General features: G+C 32.9%; 1 protein-coding gene across 2 annotated transcripts in view; it reads right to left on the bottom strand.

Moving 5' to 3' along the window:
* Positions 1-26904, bottom strand: part of Atx-1 (Ataxin 1) — a 134333-nt gene that overhangs the window by 42317 nt on the left and 65112 nt on the right. Inside the window, exon 1 of one of the 2 annotated variants that reach the window (XM_035353042.2) lies at positions 5847-6417. The exons of the other annotated variant lie outside the window; for it this stretch is intronic. The gene's annotated coding sequence lies outside the window, so the exon portion shown is untranslated. Of the gene's footprint in view, positions 1-5846; positions 6418-26904 lie in introns of those variants that run through there. 2 annotated transcript variants of the gene reach the window in all.

The raw sequence follows: 26904 nt of genomic DNA, 5'->3' as shown, positions 1-26904 counted from the left end.
ACTATGTAAACAAAACAATGTACATACAAAATCATACAACAGGTATGTCATGTACATGGCAGTGATAAAACGTGCAGCTCCTTTTCAACTGATAGCACAGAATAAGAGCAGTACTACTACAGGTATGGAACCCAAATTCAGCAAAATTTACTACCAGATATTCTGTTACTACTCTTCAATTTCACACATGATATTAGAAGATGATATTAGATATATAATATCCTGACATGCCTTATACATCAGTCATTTAGAAAAATGTCTGAAGATCCAGTAGACTAAAGGGCAGTATTAACTCCCCATACACATTCTCTGAAAATGTTCAATATGTGTAAATGGACTTAGACTTGCTGAAAGGTGGCCCTAACAGATTAGCAAACAGGTCACAGAATGTTGTTGATTATAGCTGATCCATTAAAGAGCCACAAAGGATCCCTAAAAGTAACTGGATATCATAGGTAACAGTTTCCCAGATGGGAATATCAAAAATTATGGATATATGCTGCTCAACAATAACATGAAGCAAGCAGTATTAGCAGGATTACTCCATATAAAAATTATAAATTTATCCGAATTAAGTGAAAACACGATCAAACAATGAATGATACTCACATCTTTCAGTAATGATCTGGACCAAGACAAGTAGTGTAATAGAGCACATTTTACTTGTTGGAATACATAAAGAAATGCAGTCTAATTAAAACATCTGCTGGGATGAACTGGTGGGACGTTCTCTCTAAGAAATCCAACTTTAGAAGATGAGATATGATACGAACATAAGAAGTACAAATTTTTGCAGTAAAATTATCGCCAGGATGGCTGATTTTGGAAATGATAAAACATTTGAATCATTTGCCATTAAACAGCAACCTGTAATTTTTTTTTTTTTTTTTTTTTTTTTTTTTCTCCAAAAAAAGAATGACTGCTTGAAACTGCAATTATGACAATTCAGAATTCTAAAATAACTATAGGTAAGATGCTAGCCATGTTGAATTAGTGTTTTGTTTATTTGTATTTTGTTTGTTTTGGTCCATTAAAATGCCTTGCTAAATCAAGAAGCCTCGTAGATTTACCTTCTACTGCTCACATGAACACTACATGAATTACAAACAACCCACCCAAACAGATGCAGCATTTTCATTCCTATGAAATTTTTGGATGACTGAAATAAACCACTCTAAATGCATACTGTGGATCTACTCATGGACATCCTCCTTCAGTTCCCTGCTGATAAAATCACTGATAAGTGATTTCCCTTCTTATCAAAGAATGCCTAAACCAGTGCAACAATTTCTGGCACATTATCACATGGTATTCTTTCTACAGGTCAACGAGTGTGTGAGACACCCACTGAGCACAACTTTTATGCATTTTCAAATCTTAATGCATAATCATGCATAGAGTTCCTCTGCCAATACCTATTTCACATTGAATCTCATCAAAGAAATTGTTTTGATCTGCTGCAGTGCAGCATGCATCAGATTTATCAGTGTTTATCCCCTTCACTACGCTTTCACTATCCATACTGAAGTTCTACAGAGCTCTGTGCAGGGAGCTTCCTCACCACATATAACCATCAGACTTTTGTGCTGCTGCCTGTTCGTCTTTCCAAAGAAACCATGCAGTCCACTTTTGACTATTTTCATCATCCTCCACTACACCACATATACACTTGTCATGGTCTTCTGCTCTGAACTTCACATTATGACTCATTACCTCTATTGTACTGGAACTACACAAAGTACCTTGCAGCAGAATGTTGAACTCGCAACCACCAACTGAAACAAACATCACCATTACATTCAGCTGTTTGTTACACTGGAATAGCTTATTTCAATGATCATACAAATAATTTTTAAAGCACTAAATTTGTCTCCAATCCATTACATACTGAACTTCATAGCTGCTTCACTGAAGTAAGTATTGCTGTTGATGGGCAGGATTTAATTGTAAGTATTCAAATTAATGTCAAAAACAGCAATTCAAAGATTCAAGAAATTCAAGAATTCTGGCAGAGTCCAGCCTCTGCCAGAATTCTTGAAATATGATTTATAACTCTACATGTTTAGATGCGTGAATAAGCAATTTTAAATGACAGATAGCTGTGCTGTCAGTACAATTATGCCAACTCAGTACAATATACCACTGAGAAGCTGTCATCCTAGGTCTCCTGCTATCTTTTTGACAGCAGATGCTCTTTTGATATCACTGGCAACATCACGATCTGATTGTATTATTGCTCAAACCTCATAATGAACAAATGGTTCACTTTCCGAAAATGATGATGCTCAGTCAAGCTTATACAAATAGCTACACTATTAACACATACATCTTCACGATACTCTCATATGCTAACATTACAATATAAGCAGTTCAAATCAATACAGAGTGGGGCAAACTAAGTAATATATGGTTTAGGATATGTGCTTTCCATATGCTTTAGACCTACTCCATAAATTTACAGACTGCACATTTTTATCATTTGGACCCTTGGTCGAGAGGACTGGATTTCTTTTTAGTCCAAAGAAATTTGAGTCCCGAAAGACTATTACCGTTTTAGCATTTTGCGTCGGACTCCTATAAATGTTGGTTCACTTTTCAAACTGTTGCCATAAAATGTTAGAATCTTGCATTATATTTGAAGAAATTAAATAATGAAAAATCTGCATTAATGTATATTTCTCGCATTGTGATAAAACAACGGTATCTTGAGCCATCCAATTTTGAATGATGTAATCCTACAGCGAATATGGGCATCTAAAATCCCAAATTTGAAATTTGTTTTATTATCTGTTATATTATTAATAAATAAAGGTAACACACAAAACGTTAAAAAAAAAACGCCCCTTCAGATGTAATTTAAAATCTGAAGCTTTTCAGATTTTGTTCCCCCTTTTGATATATGCTAACACAAGTGATCTTTGACATGAAATTTTTAACTCCTGTTGAGATCATGTACAATTCTACTCAAGATGAAAGAGAAAATAACAAAAATGAAAGCAATTGCTATAATAATGATCCAGATCCATAACAGTACTGAAGGCCTACATGATTTGAGAAGGATTATTAAGTTGGTTTGCACCAACTGAAACAAACATGGTACATGTGAAAATCGTGAGTAGACACGTTTCCCCTTGATTTCCATATGAATCCCACTCTTTTTCTGTGCAAAGTAAAACTATCTTACTCTTCCTTATTTTGATAACAGATGGCTTTATAGGGTATCTTTGAAATTTTATTCCTAAAAAGAATTTGGAAAATGACCACATGTAAAAGAAGTTAAAATATTTCAAAAAAATTACAAGTTTATAATTAAGATATGTAGACACAGAACTGTTTTTTAAATGTTATATATTTTATATGGTTCAAAGATAACAAAATGTCATTATGACCCTTAAGATGTTGGTCTGGAATAAATTTTGCATTTGCATTTCTTTTATCTTCTAGTTTAAATAAAAGCAATTGACAAATTTTTATACTTTTTTCAAATAAAAGACTGGATTATTTATTACGTACTAATGGAGAATTATATTACATATGGAAGAAAATTAAAAACTTCACAAAAGCAAACCGAAGGGAAAAAAGTACAAGTATTCAGTAGTTTTTTTTTTTTAATCTGTTCAGCTTGGCAAGTACATTTTTAATATAAAAATTTTAAATGTGGAAAGAAACCTTTAATATTTTTTCAAAGACATACAAAAATAAACTCTCATAAGATAAAAATTATTATTATTTTTAAGAAATATACCTTCAATATAAAAATTATATGAAATAATCAATTCAACAAATCAATGCAAATCATATGAAAATATATTTCCATGGAAGTTGCAAATAACAGTTTCTTTTAACAATGCGAGCTTTTTTTTTCTATTCATTTTATATTTCTTATACTTTTACAAGTGCTTAGAATCTGACTTGCACAAGACCCATATTGTGAATTTTCTTCACCGGATATTCAGTCAAGGATAAATTTAATTAGCTTGATCTAAGTTCTAATATTAGTTTTCAACAATGCAAATTAATTCTAAGAAACAATAAACCTAAAATTAAAAGTAGAACTAATACAAACAAAAAATTTCAGCCTTCTACAAACAAAAAAAATTTTATCATTATCAAGCCTAATAAACTATAACACTAATCCCAGCCTGATGTTAACCCTCTGAGCGGCCAGGGTTTTAACGCTAATTAGGGTTTTCGCTAAGAAAGCACAAATTTCTCAAAACTACTACGAGAGCAAATTATTTTTTTAATTTTAATGTAAAAACTTTCCTGGTATTTCATACATGGATTTGTGTACTTTTGATATATTGCTTTCATTTGACATAGTTTAATATGCATGTATATGTACGTTCTTACAGATATCACAAAAAAATATTCTAGGCTGTATATATACGGCCTTGCCGCTTAGAGGGTTAAGCTGCACCACAGTATATGATTTTTGCTCTATTACTTATAACCCATATTAGATAATGCCACATATGATGTGATGCAAAGAAATAAATTCTTTCCTCACACTATTTTACTCTGAAATATAAACAGTAATGCAGCACACAGTTTAGATCTATGTTACTAAAAATCTGATTGATCAGAAATAATATTATGGTTGATAGAAATCAACAAGGAAAAACATACAGCATATTCATTCCAGTTACACAATTTACTAAACACACTGCCTTTTATCATCATTGGAATGCAATAATCTTAAGTATCCTACTGGATTCTAGAAAACAAAGCTATATTAAAAAATAATGCTGCAAGTTATATTCTTAAGATAAAAGTAGCAGTACATCTAGAACAGTGCACAAAGATTAAACTGTTACTATTAACTCTAAGACATGACTGCTATATCTGCAATAAAAGTAGTATAAAATTAGGGTAAATTGAATTACAATAATGTATTAGTAATAGTATTGCAAAATTAAACTAAAAATAACATATTAATAACAATATTCTAAAATTGAATTTGCAATATAAAATTTACTTCTTCATACTTAACTTTACTTACAAAATAAAGTTTCTTTCAATTTATTTAATTTTGAATACATTTGCACAATATTTTTTAAATTAAATGCAACTTTTACAATTACTAAATCATTAATTAACATATTTTAAATAAATGAATTTTATTAAAAATAAATAAATGTTTTTTATTCAAAAAATAAAATCTTCCAATATTATACAAAATTTCTACACATGGATGGATTTAACACTTAAGAATGCATAATATGAATTTAGTATACTTAAAATTAAATTTTTCTACCACAATTACATTTTTCAAACATAAAATATGGCAATATAGTAGGAGATTGAGGTGAAAATTTACAATTTAATTCTACAGAGTTTCCAACAAAATAAAACTTCTTTCAATTTATACAATTTCAAATATATTTATACCGTATTTCTGCAATTAAACAAAACATTATACAGTTAACATATTTAATGAAATATACAGAAAATTAAATATGCTTGAAAAACTATTTTAAAGTTGTATTAGGAAATTATGCATATTACGATATAACTTTAATATTTAACATGCTGCATTTAGATATGCAGATGTTAAAGGTAATAAAAATCATAATAATAAGTTAAATTTTTAGACGGCGATATGTAAAAACGAAATCAAGCAATGTTTCAATTCGATCATAACCGAAAAAAAAGTATTACTTCACATGTGAAAATTTCGGTTATGGAATGCACTCCAAAACTTGTCACATGTGCAGTTTCCTTAAATGTATTACAGCATTTTAAAACACCATAGTTTTAAGAGGGATGCAAACTTCAAAGCATGCAAACTTCGATAAAAGCTAAAAAATTACAGAAAATTTCGTCATATCAATTTACATACATACTTGCTTTCTTTGCAATTCGTTTATTGCATAACCAGTTACTAAGAATTTGCTACCGATAAAACAAAGCATGACATCACGTTTAGCTGAATGCAATGTTTAAACTGACAGGTACCGACCGCATAGCAACATCCGCGACATCATATACAAGTTGCAGCAAGGAGTTAACGATATTAACATAGTTGCCTCGGGCACTGTAACAGACTGGCCTTGTTTTAGCAAAGGTCCCACTGTTGTACTACTATTTCATTTAACAATCTAACCACAAAAGAAAAACATGCTTCTCTTCCCTCTTCAGAGCGATGATAATCCAATGACCCGGACATTAGATTTCTTTTAATTTGTTACTTATTTTCTGTTGGAGAAATGTCTTTGCCTGCAACTCAGCAACTTAAAATTGCCGACTGTTTAGTGTATAGTAGTGCCATCTACTGCATTTTATGTCTACTAACATTTCTGAACTGTATTAAATATCAAGTGTACTTGCAAACATCTTTTCGATTCCTAAAAAAACGAGTAAGATATTTTCTAATTTACTCCTTAGCTATATGAAAATATACTTTTACACGGCATTTTATCTTCTGCTATAGTTAATTTACGGCGTCGAAAGGGACTCGAAGACTCTAGTTGAGTTATTTTTCTCGACTTCTTTTCAGTGGTTCGACACAGGTGCAGCCACAAACCAAACTGCTTGCGGTATTTTCGTGGTTTGCCTATGTGTAACGTAGCTAGAAGTCTTAATTTCTAAAATTAAAAGGCTTGAATTATACAGAAAGCTGCAAAAAAAAACACCAGAAAAAAAAAAGGGGGGGGATTTAAAAATTTTAAAGTATTAAAATTATAATATTTAAAATTAAATAAATGAATAAAACAAAAGTAAAAAAAGGGGGGTCTGAAAGTGTTCTGATTTTAACAATCGCCCAAACGGGCTGTTTTAAAGTTTATTACGGTTTATCAGTAGAGATTATCGATAAAGATGGCTCAGGTGGAATAGTGAAAGATTTTATAGGGTATTATAGGAATATAAATTTAGACTAACATGAAAACGTGGTGTATCTTCTGTATGTTTAAAAAGTGAAAAAATATGTAAAGTAATTCTATAAAAATATTCAATGTTTTTTATTAGATATATCATGAATTAAATTCACTTTTATCATTTAAATCCATCCAATTCAAAAGTAAGAAACGAATACTGTTAAGAACTGCGTTTAGAGCTGTTTGTTAATCTACAACAGATGGATTAAATATGAAAAAATAATCTTCCATTTTTTTCAAATGATTTCACTGAAATCTTTACGCATAAGGCTTTTATTTAATAATAAATATTTCATTAGTAGCAATGCTTTATATTTTGCCAGGGATGAGAAATCTTCGACATCAAACAACTTTATGTTTCCCTTAAGGTCTTAAATAAATGCAACAGTAAATCCACAGTAATTAAAGTATTAATATAAGAAAAATAAATTTCAATAACTTTAATGCAATCAAATTTCCTTTCAAATGTGGGAACTCGACTTACATTACAAATATATAGGATGTTTCTAGAGTTTCTCATTCACTAGTTTCTAATAGTGCGACGGGAACCAGGAACAATCCTAGCGGGAGGCAAGATGGTGCCACAGCACGTGGGAAGCCAAATTTAAGGGCGGCGAAATGATTATCAAACGTATTAGATTCCTGTAAAAAAGGGCGGCCCACAGTCTAGGATCGGCATTGTTGGGGATCACTCCATCCTTTCTGAGGTTTACGTTGCTCAGTCGCCGCTACTTTAGCAACGGTGAGCTATCCCGACTGCCATAGCTATAGCCGTAGCAGGTGTCAGCTACGTTTACATTTGGGGTTGAAACCAAAGATCATCTTCCATCGAAACAGCCTTAAGGTCGTAGCCAATCACGGAGAGTTAGGCATACGTAAATGTGCTACTGACTCAGCCAATCACTGACCAGATATCAGCAGTTTGCTTCGCTGTGATTGTTCGGTTCTTATACCAGGACGGCATAAAGTTGAAGCGTTTGAACATCTAGACAAAATTCCTTATGCAAATTTCCGTTACGTGGCTCTGAGTGGTTGCCTAGCATTGAAGGTTCACTTACGCTGTTACCATACAGCAGTTGTTTGAATGCTACCTTAGAAGTGTCTTGAATGTTATCTAAAAGCTTTGACTGAAAAGTGATAAACATTTTTAGATATTTTTTGCACTTGCACTGCATCAAATTATTAATTAAAACTCATTATGCAATATAGAAACAGATTGGCAACGATTAGAGATTTCTTAAAAATGGTCCTAAAATAAACTGCGCAGATTCCTACCACAGCATGCGCTGTTGATATACACCATATCCACGAAAGTTCTTACATGGCTTTTATTTTTGCAACCGCTGGTTGTAGACATATACTTCCAAAAACAAAATTGTTGTAAATGACACAAATATTGGGCACTTTAAAATTGCTCCCAGCCAGTGACGTACCTAGGCTGGGGGAAGGAGCAACATCCAAGGGACGCCAAATTGATATTCAGAAATTTTAGAATGAAATGTTTTCCATTCTTGACACGCAGAAGGAGAAGCAAAATCAGTGGTCCCCGGGGGCTGAAAATCCTAGCTACGCCTCTGCTTCCAGCCTAAGCAAAAAGGTCTCTTTCATTCTGCTCAAGGATTCAGGATAGTTCAGGTGCACTGCCAAATCTTTCTACGCTGAAGTTTTGCAGAGATTACTTAAAAATTAGAATCATTGTATAAATGTAGTTGCTGTTGATTGCACATACCTTAAGTAAAGCTTTCTTCTTTCTATATGCAACACTATAATAGCCGGCTGACGCCAAATAATGTTTTCCGACTTTATTCAGTTAATAGACTCTTACTTTTAGACAAAACAACTTTTTTTGTGTTTGTTTGATTGGAATATATATGTAATATATTCAGGCTCAGAAGCAATGACCAGGAAATTGGGGCGAATGCAGATTAAATCTTCAGTTTTATTTTCAGCAACATTTTGCGACTACGCACAAGTCGGCACATTAAATGTGCCCGTTCCAAAGGGCTTAAATTTTTTATAACTTTGTAGCAAGAAAGCAGCAGCAGACCGACAACAGTGCAGCTAGGCCAAAGGGTGGAAAGCAAATGCGTTATTTTCAGGGTGAAATCTTATTCAGACTGAGCCAGACTGAGTTAGTTTGGGTTCTCAATACATTCTGATTGAACAGTTAATATTGCTGTAAAATTACTATTGGCTGGTTGAGTTTTAGTTCCATTTACATCATCATAATTACGTAAGAATCATATGACATAGATTTTTCTCGAAATGACGCAGTGCAGAGAGGGGTTACTATTTTTAGAATTGAGAAGGGAAATTTAAGTTGTTAATTTAATCTTTTATATATTCTTTATTTTTCTTAGATATATATATATGTATATGTTCTACATAATGTTTTGCAATTCGTAAACAAAATATGAAATTATGCACTGGCGTGCGTTAGAATACCGAAATTTAAAAATTTAACAAATTACTTTTTTAATATCCACACTATCAGCAATTAATTTTTTTAACATTATGTATTTCTAAATAAGCATGTGCAGGTTTTTTGTATACTGCTTTATGTCCTATAATTTCAATGTTTTATCAAAAATTTTCTTTATGTTTTCAATAATTTTGCAATTTGCACTTAATGAGCTTTAAATGGATTTTTTTTTTTGGGGGGGGGAGCACACAATTGACTCTACACTCTTAAAAAGATTAGGCTGTGTTAGGTTATTTGAATATAACAAAACACATGAGGATTATTTGCTTAAAGGAGCCTTTGTGGAGTACTTTCTTGTGATAAACTGGCTCGCAAGTTACACGTAAGTATACAAAATATTTTTAGTACCAAAGGCAAACTTCCTCTTCAGGTTTGCGATGTTTTAAGAATTATTTCCTTCCGACAGCCTTAGGGCAAGAAAATTTCGACTTGCCAAACATTGCAGTCTGTTTTCGAACTTAATTTCAGTCAAATTCATCATGCCTTAATTATTACATAGCAAATTACGCGTAATTATTTAAACTCAAACTGCTGTCCTTATTTTGTAAATATTTCCTTTTTCTTTTCTTTCCGGCCTTCAAAGCTGCAAATTACTTTTTCTTTTTCCTTCCTTTCCTTTCTTTTTTCTTTTCTTTCTTATTCCTTCTCCTCCCCCAAGTTACAAATAACTTTGTTTTAACTTACAGTCAAGCTGATGGCCAAACTTTTAAAAATTAAAGAGACATTGGATTAGACGTCACTGAAACAGAATTTACGCCAGCGAATATTATACTGTGCAGAGAAAGACTGATGTCTGAAATCAGGGGCATAGCTACAGTTTCTAGCGCCTGGGGACAACTGAAGAATTTGCGCCCCTTTCTGTGTGCCAGAAATGGAAAATATTTTACTAAAAAATTTCGTAGCATCAATTTGGCGACCTTTGGATGCTGCGCTCGGGGACAGATGTCCCCCCTTGCCTCACCCTAGCTACGCCACTGTCTGAAATCTAAAATATATTTAAGTATTAACATTAAGCCTACGCAAAATTAAGGTTGATGAAGTAATAAAAACTATCCTCGTCTCATTAACTGGGCAACTAGCTCTGAAATTTAATTATATAACACATCTGAAACTAAATTAACACGTTTCATCAAATAATGAATCTGAGAGGGAGGAAATCCAAGCCATTATCATATAACACGGGATTATGAAAGAAAAGTGGTAGAATTCTGGCGCAGTATAAGATTTTTGAAAAAAAATGAAACGAAATGTAGCTTGCGGTGTGTCCAAAATAAATTTAATTAGGTGATAAATTTACAACATTCTTTCTATTAGGAGAAACGGTTCCAAATGTTTGGTGATACCAAAAAATTTTTAAAGAACGCAATCCCATTCAGTTCGCTAATTGCAGATGGTGTAAAACATTTTACTGCTTTGGTCATTTTTCTACTGCAGCTTATCTATATCATGCAATAACAGGGGGAAAAGATCTCATTACCAAGAAAAAAGTAATGTAGAGTAAGGGAATTTCGGCGATACATTTTTTTAGGTAACATATTTAATTGATTAAATTTTCAAAATCACAGGCTAATGCAAAAGCGAAAAGAGCCATTTCAAATGCGAAATGCTGGTAAATTAATAACTGGTGTAACCGCCAGAATTTTTAATGCAACCATGCAAACGTGCATGCACTGTGTCGTACAGCTGCCGGATATCAGTTTATGGGATGGAGTTCCATGCCTGTTGCACTTGGTCAACACATGGACGGTTAATGCTGTTGTGGATGACGCTGGAGTTGTTGTCCAATGATGTATCATACATGCTCGACTGGAGAAAGATCTGGTGATCTGGCAAATAAAGGCAATTTGTCGACTCTCTGTACAGCATGTAGAATTACAATAGCGGTATGAATACAAGCGTTATCCTGTTGGAAAACACGCCCAAACGGCTTCAAGTGAGTAAGCTCGTACGGTGTTCTCTCAGTTCTCTGAGCTAAACGGAAAACTAATGCTTTCTCCGGCCGTGTACAGGTTTCGCCCGTCCGCCGAGAAATTTCCAGTACCTTCGATTTCTCGCAGTTGATGGAAGGCATACATAGTTAAGGGCTGTTCCCACTGGGGTTTATCTGAGCTAACGAACCCAACTAACGCAGTCGACCCATCTCCAAAACCAGTTTTTTCTCATACAGCAGCAAGTTGAAAAATCTGAACTGCAGGCACAGCGGAGCTAATCGACACATGGAACCGACTCCGTTAGCTCATATAAATCCCAGTGGGAACGGCGCTTTACAGTTACATAGGGCCAGACACAGTACCAATTACATAACGACCGGATCAATTACAGTTACAGAGGGATCGGACCGATTGTTACACAAGACCGGTCCCTTTGTAACGATTTTCGCCATGTTTAACATGTATAAAAGTCATTTTCTATTAAAAATTCCACCACGAAGGCATCCCTCTCCTTAGGAAGATAGCCCATGACTACTCTACCGTAATGAAATAAACCAAACCCCAATTACTTTTTTGATAAGTTCGTTTACTCAGTCTTAATACTTATACAGATATGGACTAAATTAAATTTTTACTGCTTATTTGTTATTATATACTTTATAGAAACAATCACCGACAATAGCAAAACATTGAAAGGAAAAACTATTCAAAATGAAAAGGTAATTGAAAACATATTTTTTTCCAAAATGTTTACCTATAAATATGTTTCTTATTTTTTTTTTTTTTTTTTTTTCTCCTCAGAAACTAAATCATTAATTGCAAAATCGGTCCTTAAAGTTATGAAAAACATTCTAATAAGTATAATAAAAAAACTTCGGTGAAAACTTTGAAAATTGTAGAAGAAAAAAGGTACTTTAATTGTTAAATTTTTCTTCCATTAAAAAAAAAAAAAAAAAAAATTTTCTTCAGCTTAGAATCATTTTGTCTAACAAAAAAAAAAAAAAAAAAAAAAAAAAACTGAATAATGTTTATAAGAAATCTGATATTGAACACCACATGAATTCCTTGTACGGAATATTAAATTATACGCATTTTTTGCTGCATTACAGTTAAACTTATTTCTTTGAAGTTCATTAGAGATATAGTTCTCATTCAATTAATTCAGTTTTCACCTCGCGACAAGGAAAAAATACATGAAACCTCAAAATATCAAAAATTGAAAAATATGAAACACCGAATACAGTTAAAACAATTAAAAAAAAAATTTTTACAATTTAAATTAGTTTCTTCGCAAAAACAAGCAATTCAGCCTGCAGGCAAGAAGGCAGATTTTTCGGTGCGCAAAACTGAGAGTTTAACTTTGGTCTCACTCCGAAAAAAGGCACTGGAGGTGCAAAAACTGACTTAATTCACTATTATGTTAAGTTTCAAATGTAAACAAATATGGCTGCTATGGTAAAACAAATTAGGTTTAGCCGCACTTAAGCAACTTTTAAATTGTTGATAATTCTACAACTATTGCATGCTGATTAAATAAAGAGTAAAAAAACATAATTCAATCATTTTGAAAGCAAAAAATGCACAATTAACCAACATATAAATATTAAAAAAAAAAAAAAAACCTGAGCTCACGGTGCAGAGTAACAGAGTGAGTATGTATATAAATTAAAGCATCTAAATTATTTAGTAAACTGGAATAAAAGGAAGGCAATTCCTCTATAATATAATAATTGCAACCGTGTATAAGAGTTATAACATAATATCAGAACTAATAGAATTAAAGAGGGAATTCAGAGTAGAACAATCTCGAAAAATAAAAATACATTAACAGATAAATAAATAAAATTATACAAATAAAAACAAACAATATAAATAATATAACAAATAAATAAAATTATACAAATAAAAAATTAATCTCCTTTTATTGAAACTCCAATTCAGAACTCATCAGGAAAAAATGAATTAAAGCTTCATAAAAGGTCGACTAATATATTTCGAAAATATGTTTTGTTCTCCTGGTCCATTTGAGATCAAAAACCGTAAAAAGATTTCCGCAAATTTTTATTAAAGACTTTAAAATTGATATAAAAACAAAACCTCGAATCTAAAATATACCAGAATTTTCCCCATACATTTTCGAAACACTTGGAAAAAAAGACCATAAACATACATAGTGCCCAAATGACTGTTAACAACCAAAGAGCTTTACATTATGTACATTAAAATTCAACTAACCTAAAAAAAAATAAATAAATAAATAAATAAAAAAATAAATGAATTGGTTTAAACCAATATATGAAACATACATGGTGCCAAAGTGACATTTAAAAACCATAGAACTTTACATTAAAATTCTACATTCAAATAGTATATTAAAATTCAACAAAACAAAACAAAAAAATGGTCTAAAACCAATATATGCTAATCCGAAATTCAAAATCAAGTGTAAATAAAGAGCAAAAATAATGGTCATTTAAACAAACTAAAAACTGGGAGGTCTCCGATTATGTTAAACAAATTTTTAATATCAAGAAAAGAAAAAAAAAATGTACTTGGAGATTTTTATAAATAAAAAGGTTAAAACTGAGCTTTAAACAGCTAAAAACTGAAAACTTATTTGAAGCAATAATTGAAAAAAAATTGAAAAGCGTAAACTGCCTGAATTCTAAAGATGACCGGTCTTTCTAAAGGAAAACGGCTCGTATTTTAGTTACGAATGGGGAACACATACTATTTTGTAAATACGATCTACCAAGTGTTCAGTGGTTTTATCTACTCAGCCACCACCTTATTTTATAGGCACTTTTTATATTAGAATTTTTATGATTTATTTTATTTAACTGATTATATTTTATTAGTGAAAAGGACGATTAGTCTCGAAACATGATTTTGCATTGTTTCACTTTTCATTCGGGTTTGTTACCATTCAGCCAAATGTACGAAATTTATCTTTTAAATTTAACCCGCCTGTTATTTGATTAACAAACTAAGCTATTCAAAATAATAGGTACATAACATCATTTAACCTTATTTCAAGAGCATTATTCTTTATTTTTTAATCTGTTTGATTTAAATAAAAATCCATTCAAATTACGACATACTAATTTAAAGCATTCAATATGTTTATGGAATTGTGTGCTATATGTTTCTACTTTTCAAATATGTAGAAGATATTTAATGTTCCCATGTTAGTCTAAAAGTATATTCATCCAGTGTCCTACAAAATGTTTTGGTATTCCACCCGGCTCATCTCTACCGATACTGCTCTTATATTAAAATTTAAAACGGTCTTTTTGGATGGCCGTTATAAAACTTGAATTCTTTCCGAATTTTTCATTTTAGCCCCAGAAGGCTCTTAGTCTCGAAACATGATTTTGCCTTGTTTCACTTTAAAACGTTGTTTCGCTTTTCATTCGAATATGTTGCCACTCGCGAAAGCTAATATAGTATTCTTTTATATTTAATTATCTATTATTAATTAATAAACTAAACAATTTAAAAGCAATAGATGCATTCTTAAAAATATTACCTTGTTACTTTATAAGGTTCCAACCTTGAATTTACAGCCAACTGTGTGGAACCTTGAGAACTGGTAAGAGAATATTCGTTTTAGCTCAGGAAACAGAAACGTAAACTCAAGAAGGGTTAATTACCCTTTACTGCTCAAAATAAGATTTAACAAATGGTCCTGTCTCAGGATATACAGAAAAGCCTCTAACTCAAGAATACTAGGAAATAAAACTTAAATAATGCTTAGCTAAAAGATATAGCCGAAGCTACTAAAATTCTACAGGAGTTGGTCCTTAAATGTTAACTAAACGGCGAAGCTATCAAGGGCCTGAAATACGGTTGAGCGTAATAATGAGTGTAGCCAAAAGGCGAACGCGCGCGAGTCAGAATCTCTGGCTCTCTAACGAAATCTGCGAAACTTCGACTTAAAAACTGCTCTTCCTTCATTTGCATTTAACCGCGATTCTAGAAAAACACTCTGGCCGGAAATTTGTTATCTGAAATTAGAAAGGATAGGAAAGTAACTTTAACTAAAGATAACCTTTGGGCGTAATATATAATCTGAAAGAAATTTACTATTATATATATAAATATATTATTATTATATAAATTTATTATTATGGTGAAATAGTTCATTTGGTTTGCTAACCGCTTGAATTCTCCATGAAATTAAAACTTCGGGGTCTATGAATATTTTTGCCTGTTTCACATCAAAATGAAGGCAAACATCTGACAACGACTGAAAGGATGACCTTGAATCCAAAGAAGATTTTTTTTAGTTGCTGTTATGCTTCCCATATCTTTAAAAGAATCCCCGCCTGAAGTAGTAGTTCGTGACGAACGACGAAACTAAAAAAAGTTTATCTGCATAGTCACAGAATGATGCAATATTGATTTTGCCACTAGGGTGAACACTTTCTCCATTAATGCATTTATGCTAATCGCTTTCTCTTTACATTCTGTCTAAGCACGAAACATAAGTTTTATATTTAATTAGGTAAGAAAAAATGCATATTTAACGGAAGCGAAGCATGCCAGTTGGAAGGCTCGAAGTACTGATCTCCCATGTAATTCATTGTTCTGCTTGTCCTATTTGATGAATTTACAGCATTCTATGTCGCAATAGTTTAAGATAAGTCAATCAAAATAAAATTTCGCATTAAAGAACGTAAATCCCATGTCTGAGAAGGAAACATACTAACAGAAATCTTCTCGGAAAAAAAATATGTATATATAAGTGAAATTCAGATTTAACTGAAAAGAAGACGTGAAAAAATTTTCCATCACAAATCATAATTCGGCATTTTTTTTTTTAATTTTATTTATTTATTTATTTATTTATTTATTTATTTTTTTATTTTTTTGTTTCGCTTAAAATAACTGGAGTGTTTATGTGCGTGGACAGACTTCTTTAGCTTACGAATTTTAATTCTGCCATCAAAGAAAATTATCGGCTAGAAATAATAATTTTAATTCCATTCCGTCCAAAAACACAGAAAACCCTTATTTCGTATTTTAATTATTTTGTTTCCATTTTCCTCAAGAGACAGCGTTCTAGTTTATAGCCTTAGCATATATCCGCTTCTTGAAGGAAAAGAATGTGTGTGGGTGTGATTATGGCAAAGCCTCGAGGGCTATCTGCCTAAGGGAAGGAATGCCTTTGTGGAGGACTTTCTAAGGGAAAATTGGCTCGTATACACGTTACACATGGAGAAAACCACGAAAACGCCCATGCAGCCAGTCCGTTCGCGGGATTCGAACCTCGGACCGAACTACCAGTGTTCAGCCACTTTATCGCTCGGCCGCTGGTAGGCCCGAAGGAAAAGAACGAATACCAAATGTAGAGCTTGTAGCAGGTTAAATTCTTCTGATTTTAAATAATTAAATTAACGTGGTTTTCTCTTATCTAAATCCTTTAATAACTTTCATTTCTTGATAAATTATCACGTTTAATGTCAATTTATATTTAGAATTCAATGAAAGTGGTTTCTTACTTCAAATGCCGACAGTTTTCTTTTAAACTCAAAATACTCACACATTATATTTTTCCGGATTATTTTCTGCCAACAATATGGTATCGAAAAATTCACTGTTTGACTGTTACTTCATGGCTGAAACTCCTTACTATTATGGTCGAAAATCGGCCAGAATACTCCGTCTCTTTGAAGAAATTCGTGGAAATGTCCCAGTTTTTTACTTCCTTTAAAAGTGCAAACAAAACTCTTGCTGAAATTTCCGAAAAATGTGAGCCCGGAAAGATATATTCTTGGAATGCTTAGTATGTTTTTCAAAAGTTTCTAGTTGTTATTCAAACTTAAAAAATCTGATGTGTACACCACATGACTTCCTTGTACAGAATATTAAATTACATGCATTTTTTCTTGCATTTCATAAACTTATTGGATTGAATTAAATCTACTTCGTCGATAGCACATAAATCACAATAGAATAAATGCACTCTTTAAAATTCACTATATTTGTTTGTAGAGTCATTAAGTTAATTGGAAGCAGAAAAGATGAAAAATATGCAATTGCCTTCGGCGGGAATCGAACCACGGACCTCTGGAATACCGGCCCAGCGTGCTACCGTTACACCACGAAGGCCCGCTAGGGAAGTGGGAGAAATACCTTATATACTCCCCTTTTTAAAGAGCGACTAGGGTTTTAGGGGACTTAGTCGCCAAATCCTGGGTGCGAAGAATCATCATCCACAACCCTTTTAGTTCGGGCGCCGTTTGTAGAGTCATTAGGTTAATTGGAAGCAGTAAAGATGAAAAATATGCAGCCGCCTTCGCCGGAAATCGAACCACGGACCTCTGGAATACCGGCCCAGCGTGCTACCGTTATATCACGAAGGCAGGCTAGGTAAGTAGGAGAAATACCTTATTCTCATATTATAACTCAGAATGCACAAAATTTATATCATTTGAAGAATTATCTAATCGTTGTCACATTTTCTCTTCAAATACTATAATAAATCTAAAACGATATATAAAAGGAAATAAACAAAACAAAACAAAAAAAAAGTTTTTTACAGACGATTCAGTATTTCTCATTCAATTAATTCAGTTCTCACTTCTCAACAAGGCAAAAATACATAAAAACTCAAAATATCTATATGAAAAATTACAAAGTAAATCTTAAAACACTTATTTCCTCGAAAAAATTCCAGAATGGATTAAGCATGATTTAATTCGCAATAATAAAAGACGGCGTTATCTTTGTTACTTCGAAGCTTAGTTTCTTTAAATTGGCAACAAATCCGCTATTCTGCCAAATTTCAAATGTAAGCAAACATGGCCGCCATCGCAAAAGTAAGTAGGCTTAGCCGCATTTAAAAAACTTTTAAATTGTTGATAACTCTAAAAATATTGCATGCTGATTTACTAAAGGCATTAAAACCTTAACCGGAAGATAAGAACAACTTAATTCAACCATTTTTAAAGAAAAAAATGCACAATTTACAAACATATAAGAGTAAAGAATTTGAGATCACTGACCTGGGTAACAAAGTGAATATATATACACATATATTTATATACTTTTGGTGCGGCCGATTGAAACCAAAATACGAGGTGAGCATCTATATAGCAGTCTATATACAATAGCACATAGCAGTCCTATATACAAAATTTCACCGTTCTGATGCTACTCGTTTTTGAGTTATGCGAGATGCGTACATACGTACGTACAGACGCCACGAAAAATTTTCTTTAGAATTCATTTTAAATGTTTTATAACTTTTTTGGGGGAAAAGGTCTTTTATTCTGTCCTTATATACAGATGTGACGCAAAAACATTGTTAAATTGCATTCGATAGCGGTCAAAATGGCAATGATGTTTTGATTTAAATGCCAGAGAGCGACCACGAATTATCTTAAATTTTCGTCCTAAGTTTCGAACGAAAAGAACTTCAAAATAATTTGATTGGTAGTGGATTCGCAGGGAATTTTAACTGAAGAAGACAGTAGATTCTAAGTTTTACGAAGAAGTTCTGTGTGATCCCTCGTTTTGAAATACGTTAAAATTGTTTGGAAGCGAATTTTTTTTTTTTTTTTTTTTAATGTACATTTATTTTAAATAAGACTCGAGTTCAATGAGTGACGACATGCGCATTGCACTTGTTCACCTCTTCCGAGACAACGTTACGACTGCCCATGAGCGTCAGTATGCCTGTTGCTACCATTCAGTAAAGAACCCGAGATATAACTCTGAATTTCCAAGATCATTTCTGTAGTTCTTCCCGTAATTTTTTTTGTAAATTCATAAACAATGAGTTTTAGGAAAGTTAATGAGAACAGTCACGGAACGAAGAAAATTGTTAGTATCACCATGGAGGCGAAAAAAGGGATTGGTGAAAAGTATGAAGATGGCATGCGTATCCGGGGGCTTGGTTATACCATACCGTAAGCCGAGTACTATGAGGTCCACAGTTGTGAAAAACTAAGACTTTATTAAATCGACTAACGTTGCGAAGAAGATAATGATGTATACTGAAGTATCATTGTATTTATATATTAAAAAAAAAAATTACCACCGTTATTATAACATTATGAATGTATTAGAATCTAACGACAGGGAAACTTTCGTTCAGCTTTATGCAAAATACTAGCTCCATACTCACATTACACATCGAGAGAACTAAAAGCATACGCACACAGCGCGTTCATCGGGAACCGAACTCGGGAAGAGCTGCTAGAGATGTGTATGTGTAGGGATTAAATGCTGTTGTAGCTCAGAGCAGGCTTGTTGCCCAGTGAAATCTCTGTCAAACAGTGTGAGAGCACCGGCTTTGGTGGAGTGATGTGACACGAAAACAATCAATGTCAGAGCCTATACAGTCGCACCATGTGGGGGGAGGCAGAGCTTAAATGCGACTATTTTTTAGAATTTAAGAGGTACTAAGTGACAAAATTTAGAAGAGAATTTAGAACTTGCAGAGACTGTGCCGGAGGGGAAAAAGGCCTAGCTTCGGCCTTGAAAATAGGTGAGGCTGAACTTCTGTGAAGAGTGAAAAAGAAAGCGCTTAACTGAATATACCGCAAAGAAATAATATGTATCCATAACTTTTTCTAAATTGATGATTTGCATTTGCATTCTTTCAGATTCTAAGATTTGTAAAGAAGCGCATTCGCCTTTTATCTCCCCCTCCCTCCATTTATATTTTTTAGCAGGGTACACACAGGACTGGCGCAACACAATTTGCCGCCTGGTGGAATCCCTGCAGGTCCTAAATACTGCTATCCGGTGCTTCTCTAAATTCTTAAAAATACTGCCGCCCCTAAATTCTGCCGCTCACAGCCTCCCTAAATTCTAAAAAATTTGCTATCTACATTTTGCTGCTTGGTGCTTCTCTACATCCTAAAAATGGAGCCGTCTCTTCAATTCTGTTACCCACAGCCTCCTCTAAATTCTAAAAATTTTGCTGCTGGTTCAGAGTCGTAGCTAGGGTTTTCAGCGCCCACGGACAACTGAACATTTCGCGCCCCCTACTGCTTGCCAAGGAAGGAAAACATTTAATTATACAATGTCGTAACATCAGTTTGGCGCCCCTTGGATTCTGCGCCCGGGGACAGACGCCCCCCTTGCCCCTCTCTAGCTACGCCCCTGTGCTGGTTCTTCTCTAAATTCTAAAAATGGTGTCACCCCTTAAATTCTGCTGCTCAGAGTCTCCCGTAAATTTTGCTGCTGGGTGGTGCTTCTTTATCTTCAAATTCAAGGGTTAAAAGTAAACACAGATATTCAATTAAAACACGTCTGGTGCTTATCATCGAACGTTAAACTGTTGCCAAGCAGTGCAATTTAACACCATTTATGGATAAATGCAATATCGCCCGCTGCACAGGTTCTGGCGCCGACGCACACAAGTAATAAAAAAACAATACAGAATTATGCAAAATCATTTCCCAGCGCGGGAAAAAACTAAGAGTTTTTGGCCTTATAGCAAAAAATATATTAATACAAGAACAATGCCCCCGCTTACCGAATGCAGTAACGCTCTCGGCAATGTTGCAGCAACGAATGCACGTGGGTATGCAAATGAAGGGAAAGGGAGAGCGAGAGAGCTACATTGTTGCTTGAACTTTGCAGACGACCTCAAGACTGAATCAAGGTCGCCACTCGCCTCGCGCCGGCGGCCTCGTAGTATGTATTTTTAAACCGAAGTTCTTTCTGTTGCTATTAGAGCGCCCGCGCAGCTGTCCCTCGCGTACTCTCTCTCCACCACCACTCTCACCAAAATCGTTTCTTCTTTCTACCCCCACTTCCCTGCCTCCCGACGTTTACGCACGATGTTGCGGAATGTTTCGTTTTTTACTCCGGTGTTTCCACATTGTAAAGTTGCTACGGTCTTAGGGGAAAAATTCCTCAAGAATGCAGTTAGCCAGGGTTTCTTAAACTTTTTTCAGTCGCGACCCCTCATTGAAATTTTTCGCAATCCCCATACCCCATAAGTATTGCGCAAATACACGCGTGAGTGAAACTGTCAATTTTTTCACTTTTACTGTAATATACTGTTGCAGTTTTAGGTCCTTAACTTTAATTTTAAGACATAGAACAATGTGAAAATTTTAAATAAGTAACAGACGAAATGACAGCGTCACGTGCAAAGCAAGGAAAATGAACTTTTATATTTATAAAAAGAATGCGTCGAAACGTTTTCGTTTTTTTTTTTTTTTTTTTTTTTTTTTTCTTTGTTTGTATTGTGTTATCTATATCTATTTTTACATACATTGCGTAAAAATATGTGGTAATTGTAAAATTATTATTATATGTTAAAGAAATATTAAAACTGCTAAATTAACTTTTGGCGACCCCTGCTGCAGGTCGCGACCCACAGTTTAAGAAACCCTGCAGTTAGCAAAGAAGGCCCATAATAAAAGAACGTAATTCAAGATGCACGAGCCGCGCCCCCCCCCCAAAAAAAAAAATCAAACAGAAAGGCGGTCCACGAATTAACGCGTATATTATAAGTGAAAACGAAGGCGCCCAATGAAAATATCGAATATATAAGTCAAAGCATTATTCCTACTATTTGTTTTTATACATGTTTTTATGTTCCTCGCATTGTGGAAAAATTACGGCACCTAAAGCCGCAGAATTTTGAACACACATAGCACTCCATCCGAAGATGCGTACCTCGAAGCCCGAATTTTGAATTTAGAATTTAATCTTCATTTATTTCATATTTTGTACGAATTTAATGATTTTCTGATTCGGCGATTTAAAAGCAAGCAGTGGCAACATTGATAGAAATAAAAAACATTTTTATCTCTGTTGCAATTCGGCATTTTTAAAACATTTTTATAACTGTTACCATTTGGTAAAATGAAAGACTTATCTTTCAATTTTAATTGAAAAATTTAGGTTTTATAGCGTTCTATCTATTGATAACAAATTGCTTATTTATAAACCCATTCTACGTTCCATGCTATGTTATGTCTGGGCATATTCATATAGAACTAATCGAAAAGCCTTGCAAACTGGGTATTTTACAGAATGCCTGAGCAATCTGTGAAATGTTTAATCGTTTAATATATTGGTTGGCCAGTTTTTGCCATTCTATAAAATGCCTAGGTATTCCCTAGAATGCCAGATTTCATACTATGCCGGTAAATTTGCATTTATTCTCTACTTTTTATTTCTCTCATTCTCATCCCCATGCAGTTCATACCGTAGGTGAGTTCGCCCATTCACTTAATCGATTCTTTAGAAAACTGGAATCTCAGTAGCTAATAATAATAAAGACGAATAATTGTTTTTATTGCTTTAACAGTTCAAGTTATTGATGAATAACAGACAAACGAATTTGAAAGAAAAATTAAATACCTTACGCTTTCCCGAATGTCAACACACTGGGGCATAGGATAAAAATATTTTATTTCACAAAATGGTAACATAGTTCTTTGAAGTCTCTGAGTTTGTAGATTAAATTTGAAAAATAAATATCTTTTGCTTTACGGAGTGGCAACATATTTCTTTTAAATCGTTGAGTTTCCTGACTCAATTTGAAACAAAAATTATTAAAAAAGAAAAAAAAAAAAAACTGAAAGCTTTCAGATTTCATATTACGCTCAAAGAGGCGTTACGTTTTGTGTGTTACCTTAATTTATTAAATATCTTCGCACTTAAACCATAAAATTCAATTCAACAGCAATATCGCAAAATAATTTTAGAATAAGCATATCTTTAGACGCGCTGGAGATAAAAAAAAAAAATTCTTTTTTTTTCCCTCCCGCACATTGTTGCCATTCCTCGCTTTGAAAAAGTTGAGCTTCTTAATCAACAAAATATGAAATAGATAATAAAACAAATTCCATATTCAAAATTAGGGCTTCCAGATGCCCATATTTCAGGAGGATTAAGTTATTCAAAATTTGATGGCTCTAGATACCGTTGTTTTAACACAATGCGAGAAACATACATACATTTATACAGATTCTTCCTTATTTAATTTCTTTAAATAAAATATAGTGCGAGAATATGTAGTGGCAACAATTTAAAAAGTGTTTCACCGTTCATAGTGAATCAACGCAAAATGCCAAAACGAAAATAATAGCCCTTCTGGCAAACTGAACCTCTGGGCTTCAAAAAGAATCGAAATGTAAAATTTGAGCTTCGAAGTGCATATGTTCGGTTGCAGAGCTATTTATGTTTAAACTTTAGTGGCTGCGTATATGTTGCCGTTTATACACACAGCGAGGAACATGCATATACATACAGATTCTTCATAATTTTAATAATATAGAAAATGTGTTGCGCTGAAAGTAAATAAATAAAGCATCAAAAAAGGAGCAATAAAATCTGCAATAAATTAGTCATACAAATTTTAAGGTAAACTTTCTCATTCTGCGGGAACTAACACATTTTTACTACCCAAGATACCTGAAGAAAAAACAGCAACTGTCAATTAACACTGAAAACTTAATTTTAAAAGAAGTCTATTACTTCCGTTGTGTGATAAGTAAAAATAAATTAATTTTATTCTAAACGTACTCAGGGAAAAATATTCTAACACAATATGCAGAAACGTAATCAATCCACCCATCCAAACCTGATTACGATGTTATTCGAACATTATTCCGTCCCTGGTATTTAGGTCAGATTCGTACGATTCTACAATATATGTTTTATAAAATTATTTTTAAAAAATTCACCAAATTGTTATTGGCTCATATTTTTCTATAGAATTAAACTTTTGATGGAGATTATTCCATGTAGTTATATTATTTTCCTTGGAATTATAACATCTATAGGTACTTATGTAGTATTACTCAGTCGACAGCTAAAGTTGGCTACCACAAAACCATGCAAATTGGCGAAGTTCCCGCCAAACTTGTGCTAATCGTTCTTGCGAAATTTAAAAATTACTGACGCTTCTTTATTTAGTAAATAATCACTATTGACTCGCTTCATTTTTCTGCTTCGTAAAAAGGCTTTCATTGATTTCTTACTATTTCGATAAGCCCTCCGATTTTACCGGAAGCTCTGCTTAGAATACATGAATATAAAGTTCATGCACGTAATTGTTGCAATCTATTACTATTTTATGGCTGATATTCAGCTAGCCATTTAGTATCCATCAACACTCTCCCCCCACCCCCATTTTTTACTTCCTTGTACAAAGTAAAGGAAGCATTGTAATCGCGAAATTTTCGGGTATCATATTTGAAGGAAAATATCTATTTTGACCTCTATTGAATGCAATTTAACGACGTTTTTGCGTGACATCTGTACGTAAGGACAGAATAAAGGCCTTTCCCCCCAAACGAATTATAAAACTGATTTAAAATCGATTCAGAAGAGATTTTTTTCCGTAGCGTCTGAACGGACGTATGTATCTCGCATAACTCTAAAGCGAGTAGCCTCAGAACGTTGAAATTTTGCACATAGGACTGCTATAACATGCAGTTGTGGAGTTCCCTTTTTGTTTGCAATCGGCTGTACCAAAAGTATATATATATATTTAACAAATATTCTCTATTTGTATAAAGCAAATTTAAAGTTAATTAAAATTAAAATTTAAATTAAATTTTAAATTCTTATGAAATATATATATATATATATAGTAATAGTAATTTTTTTAAAAATTGTTTTAACTGTATTTGGTGTTTTGTGTTTGTCTATATCTTTCAATTTTTAATGAAGATATTTTGACGTTTTATGTATTTTTACCCTGCCGTGAAGTGAGAACTGAATTAATTGAATGAAAGCTAAATTTCTAATGAAATTCAAGGAATAAGTTTAAATAAAATTCACCAAAAAATGCGTATAATGTAACATTCCGGGCAAGTAAGTCTTGTGGTGTAGACATCTTTTTTTAGTCCAAAGGGATTTGAATCCAAAAGGACTATTAGTTCGTTTTGGCATTTTGCGTCGGACTCATAAATGTCGGTTCACTTTTCAAACTGTTGCCACAAAATGTTAGAGTCCTGCATTATATTTGAAGAAATTAAATAATGAAAAATCTGCATGTATATTTCTCGTATTGTGATAAAACAACGGTACATAGAGTCATCGAATTTTGAATAACGTAATCCTCCAACGAATATGAGCATGTGGAAGACCAAATTTGAAATTTGAAATTTGTTTTATGATCGATTTCCTATTTTTTAAAACTTTGACGAATTTTTGATTAACAAACTCAAGGATTTCAAAGCGAGCAATGGCAACGTTGTGCAGAAAAAACATTTTTATCTCCAGCGCGTGAGTCTCTGTATCGGAAATTCTAAAGATATGCTCGTTTTAAAACTATTTTGCGATATTGCTGTTGCACTGGATCTTATGGTTTAAGTGCGAGGAACATGATATTTAATAAAGAAAGGTAACACACAAAATGTTAAAAAAACGCCCCTTTGGACGTAAAAATCTGAAACATTTCAGGGTTTTTTTTTTTTTTTTTTTTTTTTTTTCCATATTGGTTTACATTTGAAGCTTAGTAGAATACTGAATTAATTCTTTCTGCACTTTTCAGCGTCTTTTCGCGGAATGGGACCGAAAGGAAAGTTTTAGTTTTGCGCACCGAAAAATCTCTTTTGCCTGCTGGCTGAATTGCTTGTTTTTGATTAAAAACTCTAATTTTAATTGTGAAAATTTTTTAAATTGTTTTGACTGTATACGGTATTTTATATTTTTTCAATTTTTAATAAAGATATTTAGAAACTTTATGTACCAGTTATAGTGACAGTTAAATATTAAATATTTAGACTAATAATTATTTCAATTCATTCTAATGAATATAAGTAATCATTAAATAGCTTACTTTAATTTAAACTAAAGATAAATAAATTATGAAAACTTACTATGTTGGATAAAATTTGAGAATCTATACTATTAAATAAAGTAATAACAACCTAGTCTCTTTCTCTTTTCTTCTTCGACACATAAATAAAAAATGTACGTTTCTATATAAATAATTATATGCTTCTTTATTTTTTATTATGCTTTGATGGTGTTTCGATTCTGATAAAGTTCGTAGCCTTAAAGAGAAATTACTAGAAATTATCTTCATCACGGATTGTAGATGCTCATCGGTCAGTCGGGTTCTTAGCAGTTTTACACTGTGAATAAAGCTCTTCACATAGAAATGTATTCCCAAACAAAGTGATTATTCTTAGAAGCAAAAATTCGTAACTTTCCTTTTTTTAATTTTTTTGACAAATACCAGTAAATGTAATCAAATTTGTATCTTCACATCGTAGAATAAGATTTATATTACCTTGTAAACAAATTAGCTCCATTTTCTAGACTTTCTGCTGCGTTCGTTTTTGTAGTAATGATAGAAATGTAAATGGGCACTCCAAATAACTGAAATCTTAAAATTCTTGCAACACCGTGTTTAGAACAAATAGATGATTGAAATGTATTTGCAGGCCGCGTGAAATAGCTGCCAGTTTGAGACCGTTGGTATAACCCATTCGATTAACTTTGCAAAGTAGGACACCTGTGTTGCCATCTGTTGACAAAATCCGAAGATATTAAATGAAATTAAAAAAATAAATAAATAAATCAAAGTTTACCAATTAGCACCGTGGAAGACGATTTTAAATATTTTATATTTGTTCATTTTGAGACCTTTTTTTCATTTGTTGTTATTTTTTAACGT

The sequence above is a fragment of the Stegodyphus dumicola genome, chromosome 8, assembly GCF_044657685.1.
Source record: "Stegodyphus dumicola isolate Sdum_Otavi_A_Nest chromosome 8, ASM4465768v1".
Classification (NCBI taxonomy): Eukaryota; Metazoa; Arthropoda; class Arachnida; order Araneae; family Eresidae; genus Stegodyphus; species Stegodyphus dumicola.
This window is presented reverse-complemented; position numbering and strand designations above follow the sequence as displayed.